We start from the raw sequence: 15935 nt of genomic DNA, 5'->3' as shown, positions 1-15935 counted from the left end.
ATTTGAGATAAATAGGCATTCTTCAAACCTTTCAAAGGCATACAGAATATGGCATTTAAAATGGTTTAGAGTTTTTCTTGACAGTGAGACATAAATGCTCCTGGCAATACCACCTGCACCAGAAAGGAAGATGGAAGATGGACATCGAAGAAACGCGTTATGGAGTTTGCTTTCAATATAGCAAGACAAGCCATTTGGACAAGATACTGCTCTTGTCTGGACTATTTGACTTTATGCTGTATAAACTGGACATGCAGGACCCACAGAAAAGTGACTGCTGATTCAAGATGGACATTGCTACAGAGTTCCTGCTTCATGGAAGAATCTGCCACACAGTCTGCAGGACACAGAGAAAAGTGATTGACAAACTGCCAATATAAGAAGACAGTTTAAAGTTTCCTGCTTTGCTGAAGAGTCGGCCAGATATACTATGGCCTATGGGCTGAAAATGGAAGATTACAGAACTTCCAGTGACTTACCAGGCAGTGAGTTTTCTCTGTCATTTCTAGAGTTTATATACTATCCTTCTGTGGTCTTTGAAGGAGTTGAAGACAGATAGTTATGGTTCTAGTTTTCCTTAGTTAGGATTAAAGATAAGTTACATATAGGACTTTAGACTCACAAAGATAGAATAGATGATGGAATATTTTCTTAAATCTTAGTAAATGTCAGAAAATGGGTCTGACTTCTGACCTGAGTCCAGATTCCACTTTCCTTCTAGGAAGCCCCATCTACTCTGAAGCTACCTACCCACAGTGTACAAGCAACCAGAAGCCACTCTGTCCACAGCCCTGCCAGAGGTGGGACTGGGACCACAAAGGCGGTCAGGGTGACCTCTCAGGAGCATTAGACAACTTCCTTTCTGTAGGATCAGAAGCAGCCAGTATAGCCTACGGGCATTAGAGTGTTTGGAAACAGGATGCCTGAAAAGCCAAGAGAAGAAAACACAGGTTCCCTTTCATCCTTCTCCGAGGGCTTAGGTGTTGATAACCAATCTCCAAGTCAGGGATTAATGGAGCAAGGCAATGCACAGCTGCAAGGAGCTATGTATCTCTTGCCTTTACGTAAGAACCACAGTTGGAGGTTCGCGATGGCTCAAGCACAGAGTCCTTACTCTCTGCGTCTGAATATGCCTTATTGTGGAAATGGTCTTGGAAGGTGATCCAAGTAAAATGAGGTTACTGGTATGTGTCCTAACCCCACAAACCCTTGCTCATATAGAAACAAGAATCCCCCCTCCCCAGTGTATGCAGGCATACAGAGGAAGGATAATATGTGAAAACAAAGGCAGGAGCTCGGGTGACAGGTCTATGGACCAAGGAATAGCGATGATTATTAGCAAGTTCCAAGAAGCCAGAGGGAATCGGAGAAACACCTTACTCTTGCTGTTCCTAGAAGCATCCAACCCCTCTAAACATGCTCTAGGACTTACTGCTGAGAGACCATTTTCTGTTGTTTACGCCATTCAGCCCCTGGTACTGGCTATAGCAGCCCCGCCAATGAATGCAAGAGCATGAGATACCATTAGCACAGAGCCATGGGGGGGGGGGGGTCACACAACTGAACTGAACCTCTGCACCACTCACTTGCCTTACTAGGTCACCATTTCCTCACCTGTTAAAGTAAGGAAACCCTCCATAGCTTGTGGCGGAGGCAAACACCCAGTTACAATGCCTGCCTCCCAGCACCCCCTCAGCAGTGCCAGTGTGGTTGTGATTAGCAGAGGTGAGAGCTTATCTCACATTCCTTCTCCCCTCTGAACCACTCCACCCTCAGAAGGCATGCAGAAGGGCCAGCGTCCCGCCAGCCTGTGGGGATGCCTAGGATATGGGGATAACTCCTGATATCATACCGTGGAAGAAGACACTCCAACAAACGCTCTGATCACCGAACAAACGCAACAGCTTTGAACCCTGCTTATCTCACAGGTGTGTAGATAGGGGTGTGGCTAGATTAGGACCTCACTCCTGAGGTGGCTATGATTACCTAAGTCTTACCTGGAGAACTTGCTTGGATCAACTGCTTGCTTTGGAGCTCACAAGTTCCTCGGAACATCCGGATCTTTGCAGTTGTAGCAGTGAAGTTCTCACTCCTCTCAGGGCCTACAAGTGGAGAAGTGCTATGTGTCAAACTTCCTTATATCTTGGATCTTCCTGACTTCTGCTACTGGCTGCTCTTATGGGGCTCTTGAGATTAGATTAAGCCTGCCTGGGTAACCCCCATAGCCCATGTGTTCAGCAAATAGTTATCGGAAACACTTGTTCAAAGGCTGTCTGGAACGGGGCATGGTGACTCAAGTACAATATCAGCACTCAAGAGGCCGAGACAGGAGGATTGTCAGGAGTTCCTAGCCAGACTACATAGTAAGCTCCAGGTCAGTCTAGGTTCCAGAGTGAGACCCTGTGTCAACAACAACAACAACAACAAAAAAAAAACAGCAAACAACAAAAGACAGAAGGGTCCAGAAGCTTACAATCAAGAAGACATTACCCTGTGGAGATGGTCATGTAGTATATTACTACACAGAGTTTCGTAGTAGGGAGAGAAGTGGGGCTCAATTCTGAATAAAGAAAACTGGAAATTTATAGCAAGGAAGAGTAAGCGGAAAGTCACTGACACACTCATCTAGCGATTCTGGCTAAACCGACCCAACAGGATTCTTGCTCAGACCTCATCTGGAGGTAGTAGGGGAAGAATTTAGTCAGCTATGGAGGGTGATCAAGCATCAAGGATAGGGGGTTCTGGCTAAACTCACTCAACAGGTTTTGCTTAGTTAGGCTCTTGGTGGCCAGAAGTGAGACTTGATTAAGCTGAGACGGTGTCACATGGGACATACTCACCCATAAGTGACCATCACAGGACACCTTAAAGCCTGCTTACTGCATGGGTTCTACTCCTGGTTCCACCCTCCTGGAGGTTGTGATTCCTGGGAACTCCAGGAAAAGCAAGTAGAGAATAAGAATGTGTCCTTCCTGAGTGGAGAGTTCAGAGAATGTGGACAGGGACTTCTGTTCCTATTAGTCTTTCAAGGGTGGGACAAGGCTGAGGAAGTAGAAGCTGAAGTGAACGCACTCCAGGGCAAAACTGCCCTCCAGGTCACATAATTTTAGGAGTAAATGAAGGACACAAATTATTAGATTATTTCTACAGGACCCAAACACTGGATTCCAAGAGTGTGGCTCTGGGCTATGCCTGTCTGGCATCTAATACAGGCTCTTTGTTCCCAAAAGCAATGGGAAATGGATGAAATGCATTTCTTTGTCTAAGTACTCTATGTATATGTTTAGGAGTCTGAATATATTAATAAAGTGTGTGTTATAATGAATGTACATGTAAAAAACTAGGTAATGTGAAATTTATATCTTTCAATAACAGATAGTACACAATTCCCTTTCATTCTCTGCCATAACCTTGGTATACAAATTTCTCCTTCAGATTTTGAATCCATACAGTGAAAATACGCTGGGAAGAAATGAAAAAAGAAACTTAGAAATCAGAAAAAAAAATATTTCTAAACATTCTCTTTTATTTTAAATTTTATTGTGGGAGTATGCTTGCTTATATATGTAGGATGTGTGTTTGAGGGCAAGCATGCCACAGCATTCATGTGGAGGTCAGAGAAGAACTTTGTTCTCTCTTTCCAACCTTGTGTAGACTCCAAGCATCAAACTCAGGTCATAAAGCTGGTATGACAAGTGCCCTGGCCCTGAGCTTCCTTTAAATGCAATGCCAGACTTTCAGAGGATTCTTCAAAGCTATCCCATTCTAAAGAGGCTCCTTTAACTGTCTTTGTCTAATGTGAAATCATACAGAGAACCTTATAGGATGTAGCAATTCATAATCAAAGCCTAGAAATTAGTTTGAGGAAAACAGTAAATTATTATTGCCCTATAGATACTGTGGTTTTGTGTTCATTAACAGGTATTTGCAAACAGGGTATTTGCAAAGCTTCTTTCAGAAAACATTTTTATGACAAGAAAACAAAGGTGGCCTTCCTGAAGGGAAATAGCTAAAAAATGTTCCCTTCAAAGAAAGTAAAGGCAGTTCAGGAATGCAGAGACATAAAACAAAGAGGAAGGAGACAGCTAAGAAGGAAGGTGGCCTGTTTGAACTATGTGAGTGAGAGCATCAGTCACTTACAAAGAACCATTGCCAGGAATGCAGGACCAACACAGACTGCCACAGGGAATATTGAACAGTCACATAAAGTTAGAAGGGGAACTGTTTCCTTGAATGTTTCCTTGCTTTGGCAGGGTCCTCTATGTAAACCAGGACAGCCTCAAACTCTCAATCCATGTCTCAGCCAGCTGAATGCTGGGATTATCAGTGTGCATCACCATGGCCAGATACTTCTTATTTTAAAATTCTAGTAAGTCCAAGCTTTTAACCTAACCTAGCTAGAACATTAGCCATCATGATAAAGCTAATCATGAAGTATGTGTGGGTGGTTGGGTGGGGACTCTCTTTGATAGATAAAAAAGATCTAAACATCTGTGCCATGATGTTAATATTTCAACTCATAAACTTGCAATTCTATTAGTCATAGTTCTCCAGAGGGGCAAAACCAGTAAGATATGTATGTAATTATAAGAGGATGTATTAGATTTATTTATAACATCTAAGGCTAACCCTACAGTGCCTGGCTGCTGGTTGGAGTGCTGGGGAAGCTTGGTCTAAGAAGTAGAAATCTCAGAACAAGAAGGCCCCTGGTACGGCTGTAGTTGGAAGCTGAGGGCTAGGGAGATCTTAGAAAGTGACTGGCAAAAGCCCACATACAAAGCCTGCAGGACGTGGGCTCTGTTTTTCCTGGGGATCAGTAACGGTGAAAGCAGCATCTACTCAAGAGAGGGTTTGGTATGTGCTGACACAGGCTTCCTCTTTATGCTTTTCATTTCCCCTTTTCTGTAGCCTTTTGGACCATACCACCCCCATTCAAAGTGGGTCTTCTCCACCTAGTTCATTGACTCACATGCCAACCTCCTCTGAAAACATCCTCACAATCATGCCCAGAAGTGTGCTTTGCCAATTTTCTAGGCATTTCTTAATGCATCGAGTTAACAACAAAGATTAATCATCATGATAACATTTCCCTGTAAGCCTGGAGACCGACCCTGTCATAGGACCTGAACCTAAAGTACTAATTAGGTGGTAGCTTTTCTATCACATAAACCAACTAAAGCTAAAGAAACATACTTGCAGTTTGTTCAGTTTTGAATAAATAGATATTTCACATGTCTAGTGTTATTCATATGGCAGGTTCTCTTATGGACAGGGCTCTCTGAGCTGCCACTTTAAATGGATGTTAATGTTTTTGCACTAGAGAGCTTTAGCCCAGCACACTTCCTATTTGTTGCCCAGAACAAACCTCTCTGTGCTTTCAACTCTCAATGTGCTTCTGGGCTTTGGACTAGCCAAAGAGTGAGCTGAGTTCATCATACTGAGTCACATTTGGAGGTCTGCCATGCCTTAGTAACTGTCTGCTTAATCCTAGACATTTTACCATCTATAAAAGTGTTTTCTGTCGTCTACTCAATTTCTGAGCTCATTTCCATAAGTGAAAGGATTCCCTTACCCATCTCAGCACCTAAAGAGTACTGTGTGTGCATATGTGCATGTATGCACATGTGTGCACAGCTCTGAATTCAAAGTAGCATGATCAAGCCCCGTTTATTAGCAGGAAACTCAAATTTTGTCTAAAATATCTCAAGTTTTTGACACACAGCACATATCATTTCCACTGTCTGTTTATTTATTTATTTATTTATTTATTTATTTATTTATTTATTAAAGATTTATTTATGCTCTGCCTACATGTGTCCCTGCAGGTCAGAAGAGGGCACAAGATCTCATTCCACGTGGTTGTAAGCCACCATGTGGTTGCTGGGAATTGAACTCAGGCCCTCTGGAAGAGCAGCCAGTGCTCTTAACCTTTGAGCCCCCTCTCCAGACCCCTCATTTCCACTGTCTTGCTGCAATAAATTGTAATTGCCATTCATTGTGCCATTTCAACATTCTCAGTTTTTTAATTTTCTTAATTACTTGGCTGAAGCACTAACTTCTATAATTCAACCAAGCATGTTTTACACCAACATGCCTTCATTTAATTTTTATTTTATGTGCATACATGCCTAGGCACCATGTGCATACAGTGTACTTGGGGGCCAGAAACGGGCACTGGATCTGCTGGAAGTGATTATAAACTGTTAGGAGCCACCACGTGGGTACAGGAAATCAAGCCTGGGTCTTCTGGAAGAGTAGCTAATGTTCTTAACTACTGAGCCATCTCTTCAGCCTCAATGTATGCCTTCCTTTTAGCTTTATTTAGCTAGAAAAACTGATCAAATCATACTTTGATTAAGAAAATAGGCTGGGTGTATAGGCTAGCAGCAAACCATTTACCTATCACATATACTATAGCCTTAGGAGTAACAACCAATAGACTAATAATATTTAAATTTTATTTCTGATACAATACCATGGATACAATTTTATCATTGTAGTTCATACTGATTATTTTTAAAAAATGAACAAATAACTCACACTATAGTCAAAACACAGGAGAAAAATCAGCTGTTAAAGGAATTCATTGTTATTGACATTAACTGGAAACTCTCAACTGCTAAATAAGAAAAACAAAAATTCCCAGCTCACACATAGTCCCACAACAACGTATTAAGCAATGCAACAATTAAAGTGAAAATTAGTCCTAGCCAGGCATAATGGAACACACCTTTAATCTCAACTCTTATGAAGCACAGGCATGTGGGTCCCTGTGAGATCAGCCTGGTCTCTAAGACAAGTTGTTGGTCTAGTAAAGGTGTATGTTTTTAATGGGAATGAAATTGGAGGAGGAGAAAAATGATGAGGTCTATTCTCTTTCCTTTTTTTGCCAATCACTTGACATACTTTATGTGCCGCTCAGTTTTATGGCAACGTGACATAAGCTAGAGTCATTTGGAAAGTGCAACTCTCATGTGGGGAAATGCCTTCAGATTTGCCTGTAGAAACCAGGTAGTGGTGGCACACGCCTTTAATCCCAGTAGTGGAGACAGAGGCAGGCGGATCTCTGTGAGTTCAAGGCCATCCTGCTCTACACAGCAAGTTCCAGGACTGGCTCCATAGCTACTGGGAAACCCTGTCACGAAAAACAAAAACAAAGAGACAAAGGTTTGCCTGCAGGCAAGTCCGTAGTACATTATCTTGATTGAGGATTGATCTGGGAGGGTCCAGTTCACTTTGTCAGGTGGTCCTGGGTGGAATACTGACAAAGCCATGGGGAACTAGCCAATAAGCAGCACCCCTCCAGGCCTGCTTCAATTCCTGCCTCCACGTTCCTGTCTTGACTTCCTTGGTGATGGAACGTGACCTGAGAGTTGTAAGATAAAACAAACAAACCCTTCCCAAGTTGCTTTGGTTATGGTGTTTATCATAGAAAATGACACCCTAAGATACTTTGATCTTAAACCCCTGACCTTTAGAGTTGTGAGAAAATAAATTTCTGTAGTTTAAGCCCAGAAGCTTTATTGTTTTGTTGTAGCATCGTCAGCAGACCAACATCACTGAAAGCAACCGCTGCTTTTACTCCAGAAGCTTGAAGCCTACGTAGATTTTTCTTAAGGAATTGGCTGTTAGGGACATAGAACACAGTGCATTAAGATTTAAAAGGAAAGACTAGAACAGAAAGGGTTAAATTGTGGTGGTGGGGTAGGAGAATAGAATAGAGGAAGAAATAGGGGGAGAGATAAATAAAAGATAAATAAGTGATCGTCTTAAAAAGTCACATGGAAACTTTCCTACTACGACATATATATGTGTATATATATATGATAATTATATGTATATATTTATATACACAAATGCACACACACACACACAAATATACAAAGAGTTAAAATAGAGGTACCCTCCAGCAGGGCAACAGTGTTCTTACTGAACAGTGCCAAGAATGGGTTACCTTTTTGGAATTGTTGGCCAGTGAGGTTTGATGAACCTCTCAACATCACAGGCTATTGACAATCCTCCAGAACTTGTAAAACTCTGTTGCTGAAGACACCATATACTTAAGTCATAGACTATGAAGATATCAAGCTTCTACTGATCTAGAAGTTACGTTCCTCCTGGCTGCCTTTCATGCCACTGAAATGTGCTAAGTGCACTACTAGACAATAAAAGCAATCAACCTTACCCAGCTGTGAACCCAGGGAGCAGCAATAACTGGCCTGACCAGGCATGCCCAGTGGTCACTGGTACAATAGTGGTCTGAACATCATGGGAATAACCAACCACATTCTGCATACCTTTCTTTTTCTTTTGAGAATTTTGTATAATGTGTTTCGATCATATTCACTTCTCTCAGATCATCCCAGGTCCATCCTCCTTCTCTTCCCACCCAACTTTGTATTCTCTTTGAACATCACACACACACACACACACACACACACACACACACACACACACACACACACAAAATCTACTTTGTGCTGCCCATAGAGGCCCTAAGGACCTGAGATTTGGAAACAGCATTGCAAAGCCATGTCACCAGCTGGGACCAAGTGTTCAAGCACTATAGCCTATGTAGGACATTTACACTTTACCCATAACTCCTACTTCTGTCTCACATTTTTTCCATAAGTTGGAAATTGAATCTGGAGGTGAGATGCAGGTTAAATACCTTTGGCAAAAAGTTTATCATATGTTATGTACACCTTCAATATAGTTCAAGAGCATTGTCTTAGCAGATATTCAATGTCTAGTCATCCCAGAAATAAGGGATACTACCTTTTCTTGGCTAGATGTCTCTCCTGAAATGGCACACTTTGCTTTGAAATTTGTATGAAATTGGAAGCATGATCCTTTGACATCAAACAAAAAACCTATTTCCCAACAGATTTTTCTATGCATTGATAATCCTTCACTGAATTATGACACCAAGGTAAAATTCCTTGTAATTGCCAAAGCCAAGATTTTGAAATTAAAGAGAAGAGGAGGAGGAGGAGGAAGAAGATGAAGAAGAAGAGGAGGAGTAGGAAGAAGAAGTGGAAGGACTTCTATACTTGGGGGAACAAAAACAAAGTAGTCTTTTTGAATTAATAGTGATAAGGAGCAGGGAGTGTGTTTTATTATGTACAAGGTGGCCCCAGCCTCAGCCTATAGAGATGAAAATAAGAAGTAAACTATAGCTACAGCTTTCAAGATCTTAGTTTGGAAGTCTGGATGAAGAATTTTATATCGTTTCCTAAAAATCCCCAGCACGGGTCCTTCTCCAAGGTGTTGAGAACTAGATTTAGTCCCAGCAGGCAAAAGAGACAGATCAAAGAGGATTTTCTGAGAAGATATACTGAAAGAAATATTCTAAATGGTATTCAGTTATATGAAAGTGTAAATCCTGCCAAACAGTGGCAGTAGATACATCCTAAATCATTGCTAAAATGAGGGAGCAAATGTTTTCATGATAAATATAATATGCACACAGGCCCAGAGACCTCCCACCCCCACAAACTACTAATTAATAGAGGTGGCTTGGAACTAGTGGTGGCAGCCCTTCCTTAATTAAGTGGTCAAAGTTAACATCACCCAACATTAGAGAAATATTAAAGTCTCATTTAAGACACCAAAAGACTTCTGTTACTGTTGCTCAAACTATAAAATCTGTACTTTATCAGGCAAGTTCAAGTTAATGCACATTCCAAAGTAACTGGTCTCTGCTCTCCCATTGTCAAGCATAGCAAACTCAGGTCACTTGCCTGGCATGTGGAAGCAAGGGGCTTGATAAGACCCCCAGCATTGCAAGAGGGCAGGGAGGAAAATGAGGGGAGACAAAGAGATACAGAAGAACTATTCCAGAAGAAGAAGATCCATGAGGGTCTCTTCCAGCCCCCAAATTAAAAAAAAATGTAGATCCCCCTGTTCAAAGATGATGACATTAGAAACAAGCAGCTTTAGAACATAATTAAGGGGCTGGAGAGATGGCTCAGTGGTTAAGAGCACTTGCTGCTCTTCCAGAGGACCTGAGTTTAATTCCTAGAACTCAAATGGCAGCTCACGACTATCTGTAACTCTAGTTCCAGGGGGTCTTATGCTTATGGCCTCTCTAGGCCCCTCCACTCACATGCACATAACCATATGCAGATGTACACACCTACACATAATTTTAAAAGCAATAAAATATTCCCATGATCTATCCCCTCACCATCCTTTCCTGTGAGGGGTCAATAAAGTGATACCTCATTGAGCCAAGAAACAGGTTCTACTGGTGGCATCTCAGTTCTGTACTTCCCAGCCTCCAACATGAGAAGTAGTTTCTGTTGTTTGAAAGCTTCCTGTCTAGGGGACTTTGCTATAGCATCCTGAATGGAGAAGACAGAAACATAACAAGCAAATGCAAGGTATCATCCTTGGCAGGACCCGAAGACCAAAGCAAAGGCAGCATTGTGAACGGAACTGCAGAACATCACAGTGGGTGAAGCGAGGCAGACACAGAAAGGCAAACACCATTCCAAGCCCCATGCAAAAGAAGTGGGGTGAAACAGTGGTACCAGAGATGGGGAGCGGGGCAAAAGGGGATTAAGTGGAGGTTTTAAGGACTGGGAAGGGTGTTGAGGGGAAGGTCGAAGGGAGTCAGGAGTAGAAGAAGGGCAGAGGGGCAGAACTAACACAGGGTATATGTATATGCATGGACAGAAAAGTCACAGTTGATCCTATTAATCTGTACAATTGATGTCAATTATAACAACGGAAAGCAAAATATCAAGTGAAATGTTTTAAAGAGACATATCTGCATAACTTTAAATTGTTTTAAAATTGCAGATCCATTTACAGAAAGGATGAGGAACAAGTCTGGCAACACAAACAGGGAAGTCCCTCGGTTGCCCTGCCTGTACAGGAAGAAGGCAGGGCAGTTATTCCTGTAGAAGGGCTTCCGAATGAAGCTCTATCGGTTAGATAAACAAGGTGGAAAGAAAGATGACAGGATAGGGAGTGAGACGTAAACATTGAAGTAGAAACGAAGCAGACAACCTGAAAATACAAGGGAAGGCAGGAGAATATCAGTGGAGATAGGCGGCTGGTGGGAGATGTCCTTCTGTAAATATGTTTCTCTTATTGGTTAATGAATAAAGCACTGTTGGCCAATAGGAAAGCAAGATAGGTGGGACTAGGAGACTATGAGAAGAGAGGAGGTAGTAGGGAGGAGATTCTAGATGGAGGACAGAGAGAGCAGAACGCTGGCCACTCTCATAAGATAAGACCACATGGAAATACTTATATTAATAGAAATGGGTAATATTTACGACAGAGCTAGTTGTAATAAGAAATGCTAGTAACAGGCCAACAGAATTATATCTACATATATATATATATACATATATTGTATATATATTTTGTATATATATGTATATATATATATTGTATATATATGTATATATACAATGTCTCGGTGTGTTAATTGGGGCAGGCATGGCGGTGGGACCAGACCAGTAGGGAAAACATACTCTTACCAGGCAGCTACTAAATCAGTGGGAGAGACTAATGACACACACACACAATCTAATTGAAAAATTCCATATAGAGAGAGCAGAAAACACACAAAATACATAAACATATAAAATAATCTTCAGATCAATGGGGCAAGCCAGAAGCAAGGAAATTTTGGACATAGCCTACTTAACCATTGAAAATGAAAAACTTAACATGTAGGCAGAAAATAAACTCCTTCAGAACTGAAATTCAGCCAGGTTCCAGATTTCTCTATAGCACAATTGTAATACTAGGAGACAGGGAAGCTGTTTTACAAAGTTATGAGGGAAAGGAAGAGTGACTTGGTGATATCGTACCCAGCCAGGAGACTAATTCACATTTAAAGACATGAAGTGTTTCCTTCAATACATAGGAAGGTTCATTAAGTACAGTGCAGTCAGCATCCAGCTAATCTACAGAGAATCTAAAAGGAATAACTCATGAATGAAGACACAAAACATGACTAAAAGCTGGGAAAAATTCAGTTGGTATCAAGCCAATAATGGGAATAAGAACTATAGAGTAGTTAGACATGTGACAACAAAAATACAGTAAACACATGTATATACATCTGTGTGTACAAACATATAAACATACAGAAGCAAATTTAACAAAAATGAGAGATGTGGGAAGGGGAAAGACAAATGTGTAATCAAATGCTCTCTTCTGTAACATAAAGGCAACTAACATCACTTACAAAAACCTCTGAAGGGGGATTGGGTAAAGGTGTGATCAAAATTTGGTGTGTGTGTGTGTGTGTGTGTGTGTGTGTGTGTGTGTGTGTGTGAAAATGTCATAATGAAATCATTACATGTTCTAATAAAATATTTTATATACCTCTGATGTCAATGTTCCCCACAATTACTTTTTAAACTTAAACTTTCTCTCATAGATAAAAATAAAATTATTCCAAAGGCTAATTATTCCTTTATTTTTACCTATTTTATTTGTTTGCTAATTTTGATAGCCTTTTAGTGTTTTTCATTTTTAAAAAACCATATGGAACAGGATGCTTTTTTTAAAAAGTAAAAATATTGCTACCATTCGATCTATCTTGTTTGTAAGGAAGTGTTTGACCAAGCTGGGTATAGTGGAACAATCTCAGGTTTTAGGAGGCTCAGGCAGGAGGACCTTAAATTCAAGGCTAGCATGGAGACATAGCAAATTGGAAGCCATTCTGTGCTCCAAAATAAGACTACCTGCCAGGTGTTGGTGGCACATACCTTTAATCCCAGCACTTGGGAGACAGAGGCAGGATCTCTCTGAGTTCAAGGCCAGCCTGGTCTACAGAGCCAGTTCCAGGACAGGTTCCAAAACAATACAGAGAACAAAACCCTGCCTTGAAAAACCAAAACCAAAAACAAACAAACAAAACTACCTAAAATAAATACATAGAAGTTCAACTAATATTAATAATGACTATTTCTGGGTATCACATTCTGTGTGATTGCTTTTAAGCATTGGCCTTTGCGCTACTTTTAATTATTTATTGTTACTAAAAAGAAAAAAAAAGGAGTTTTCTTTAAAACAGAAAACCCCTGGAAATACATGAGTTAAGATAGTAAGCATTGGAAACCCAGGTGGGAGGAGGGTTGGTGGTCAACATCTTATTATTTGCAGTTTTTAAACCAAATTTATTTTCATTTCAATGTGTTTCCTTTTGTTAAGGCAGGGACTCACTCCACAGCTCTAGCTGTCCTGACACTTACTTCATAGACCATTCAGGCCTTGAATGAAGAGATCCTTCCTCTACCTCCAGAGTGCTAGAATTATAAGCATGTACCGCCATACCTGGCCCTATTCTTTAGAATTACTTTAACTTTTTCATGGGAAAGAAGAAGGAGACAGACAAGGACAGGGACAGGGAGATCCAGATACAGGTGAGAAAAAAAAGTCTCAATGCCAAAGATGTAACTCAGTGGAGAGCATCTGCTTCTTGTGAATCCTGGTTAAATCCCCAGTACCACACAAGGGGGGGGGGAGAGCTGAACACCCCCAAATTAGTGACCATTGCCAGAAAAAGACGGCTAGACCACGACCCCACATTTGGGCAGGCTTAACTTCATGATCTGCCTGGCTGGGAGCCACTAGCTAGGTCTCTAATGCTGCACACCTCTCTGTAACTTTGTTTTTGGTTTCAGGCTCCCAACACAACTCTCTGATCATGAATTGACTGTGCGTGTGGCTTCCCTACAGGGAAAAGATGAACAGATGTTAAGCATGCAGGGGCGAGCCCCGGTTTATCTTGTTCACTGCTGTAGCCACAGCATCTGGTGCTGGGCAGACGCCCGATGACAATGTCTAGAGACAGAACCTCCACTTGGATCTACTTGGAAGTTACACACCTGACTCAAACCAGTAAATTGACATTCTGGGTTAGTGACTGGGTCCCGGGAGCCCAGTTTTCAAGCCCATCCCCCTCTCTCCTCTGAAAGATTGAGCCGCTTGTTGGTGACAGGATTATGACTCACACTTTACAGAGCTGCCCGCCCAGGCAGGAACTTTCCTGACAAGGCCAAGGTCATGTCTCCCTGGAGCACGGATTGCTCTTGCATGCTGGACCCCCTCTGAAGCTTTCCTTTTGTCTCACTTCTCAAACTCCTTTGCAGAGGACCAGCTGCTAGGTTTACTTCCTGTATATTTGTTTATACAAGATAGGAAATTTTGATTTTGTAATTTTAACTCCTCTTTACTACTCTGTGTGACTTCGATAAGATGAAAAGATACTTTTATGATGCTTTTCTTTGATTTTAGTATATCTGAGTCTCTTGACTAAGTGGGTAATTTATAATCTTGCTATTTCAGGATCCAAATCAAGAATTATGAGAAGATTCCAGCAAACTGTGTATGTAGGCATGTATGTATGTATGTATGTATGTATGTATGTATGTATGTACGTACGTATGTATTTAATTTGGAAGTTGAGGGAGTGAGTTTGTGCTGAGAAAGGGAGAGAGAGGTTGGAAGCTGAGTGAATGAGATGGAGCTGGCATTGTCTGGGAAGAGAACACAGCCCCATCTTTCTGATGGCTGCTACCTACACAGAGTTCCCAAGGGAGGATGCCTCCAGGGGGCATGTGGTGTGAAATCTAGGCACTGCAGTTCCAAATGGTATTAAAGGTTAGGGTGAGGGACTACTGAAAGGTCTCCTGGGGTTCCCTGGCTGGGGAGAGTGTCTGTCAGGTCCCAGAATTATAAAGCCAGTCAGAAACTGCAGCAATGGCAGCAGCCACCGAATACCAAGAGCCAGGTCCTGCCATCATCTGGTGTCAGGGTCACTAAGGATTCTTACGTTGGTTATTTGGTAGCAACCCACAGAGCCCTGGTAATGCTAATCTGGTGGCAGATTGAATTTGCCTAAAAAACAGTCTTTTTGCACTACTGCTGAAATTTATTTCCAAGATACGGATATATCTGTATGCGTGGCCAAAAGCTGAAAAAGTGTGTTAATGTGTTTGCTCTGTTTGTGGTTTCTTTTCCCTCTCCATGTTTGCAAACATCTACTTTAAGATGTCAGTGGTTATATCCTATGTCACCCCTCTCTGCCTGAGTGGCCGTGGATCATCCCCTAATCCTGTTGAAGTCCATGGTGAAGCGGCTGGAGAAGCTAGCCGAGAGGGCAGGGAAGGACTCCAAGGCTGAGCAGGCCAAAGTGAAGAAGAAAGCTGAGGGGTTTGCTCACATGTCCCATGTCGGTGCAGTGGTTTCTAAAGTGCTGACAGCTGTGACCATGAATGAAGGGACAGAGTACAGCACAAGTGCCTATAGCCGTAGACAAGGCCCTAAGTGCCTTGTCATAGATGGTGTCTCCGGTGTTGGAAGGGTTGCTGCAGCCAGGACAGGACCAGGGCGTGTGTACATCAATGCTGGAGATTCTGTATGCACGGCCACCATGTTGCCTACCGCTCAGAAGCAGGTAGATAGCCTCACTGTGCAGCTCGATGGGAAAAATGAGCTGCACAAAAGCATTTTCCAGAGCATGCCTCTGCTGTGGGCAAAAGCCCTGTGCATTCCGGGAGACCAGCTGTCTCAGGGTCGGCTGCCCTGAGGAATTAGGATGGCTGCCTCCCCTGCCCTCTGATAGACTGCAGGCTTCTTCCCTCCATGTTTACCTTTCACTGACCCTGCATGCCTGCCTTGGCACCTCCTGATGCTCCAGGCAAGGCACCCTATAACTGACACTTAGCTTGAGCAGTGGTGTATTCTGGCGTTAAGTTTTCACAGATACATGGCTCTGAGCCACAGCTGGAAGATGGCAGGCTCTGCTTTGCCCTCTGCCTGTTTTCCAATGTATGTGCAAGTTTTAAAAAAAAAAAAAAGCAATTTAAGTCATTGATTACATATGAATATCATTATGTAAATAATATTAGGGCTTTGATTTTCAATTGGTGATGAAATGGAGTCACTTTGGGGTCTTGAGC

Source organism: Phodopus roborovskii, unplaced genomic scaffold, assembly GCF_943737965.1.
Source record: "Phodopus roborovskii unplaced genomic scaffold, PHOROB, whole genome shotgun sequence".
NCBI lineage: Eukaryota > Metazoa > Chordata > Mammalia > Rodentia > Cricetidae > Phodopus > Phodopus roborovskii.
This window is presented reverse-complemented; position numbering follows the sequence as displayed.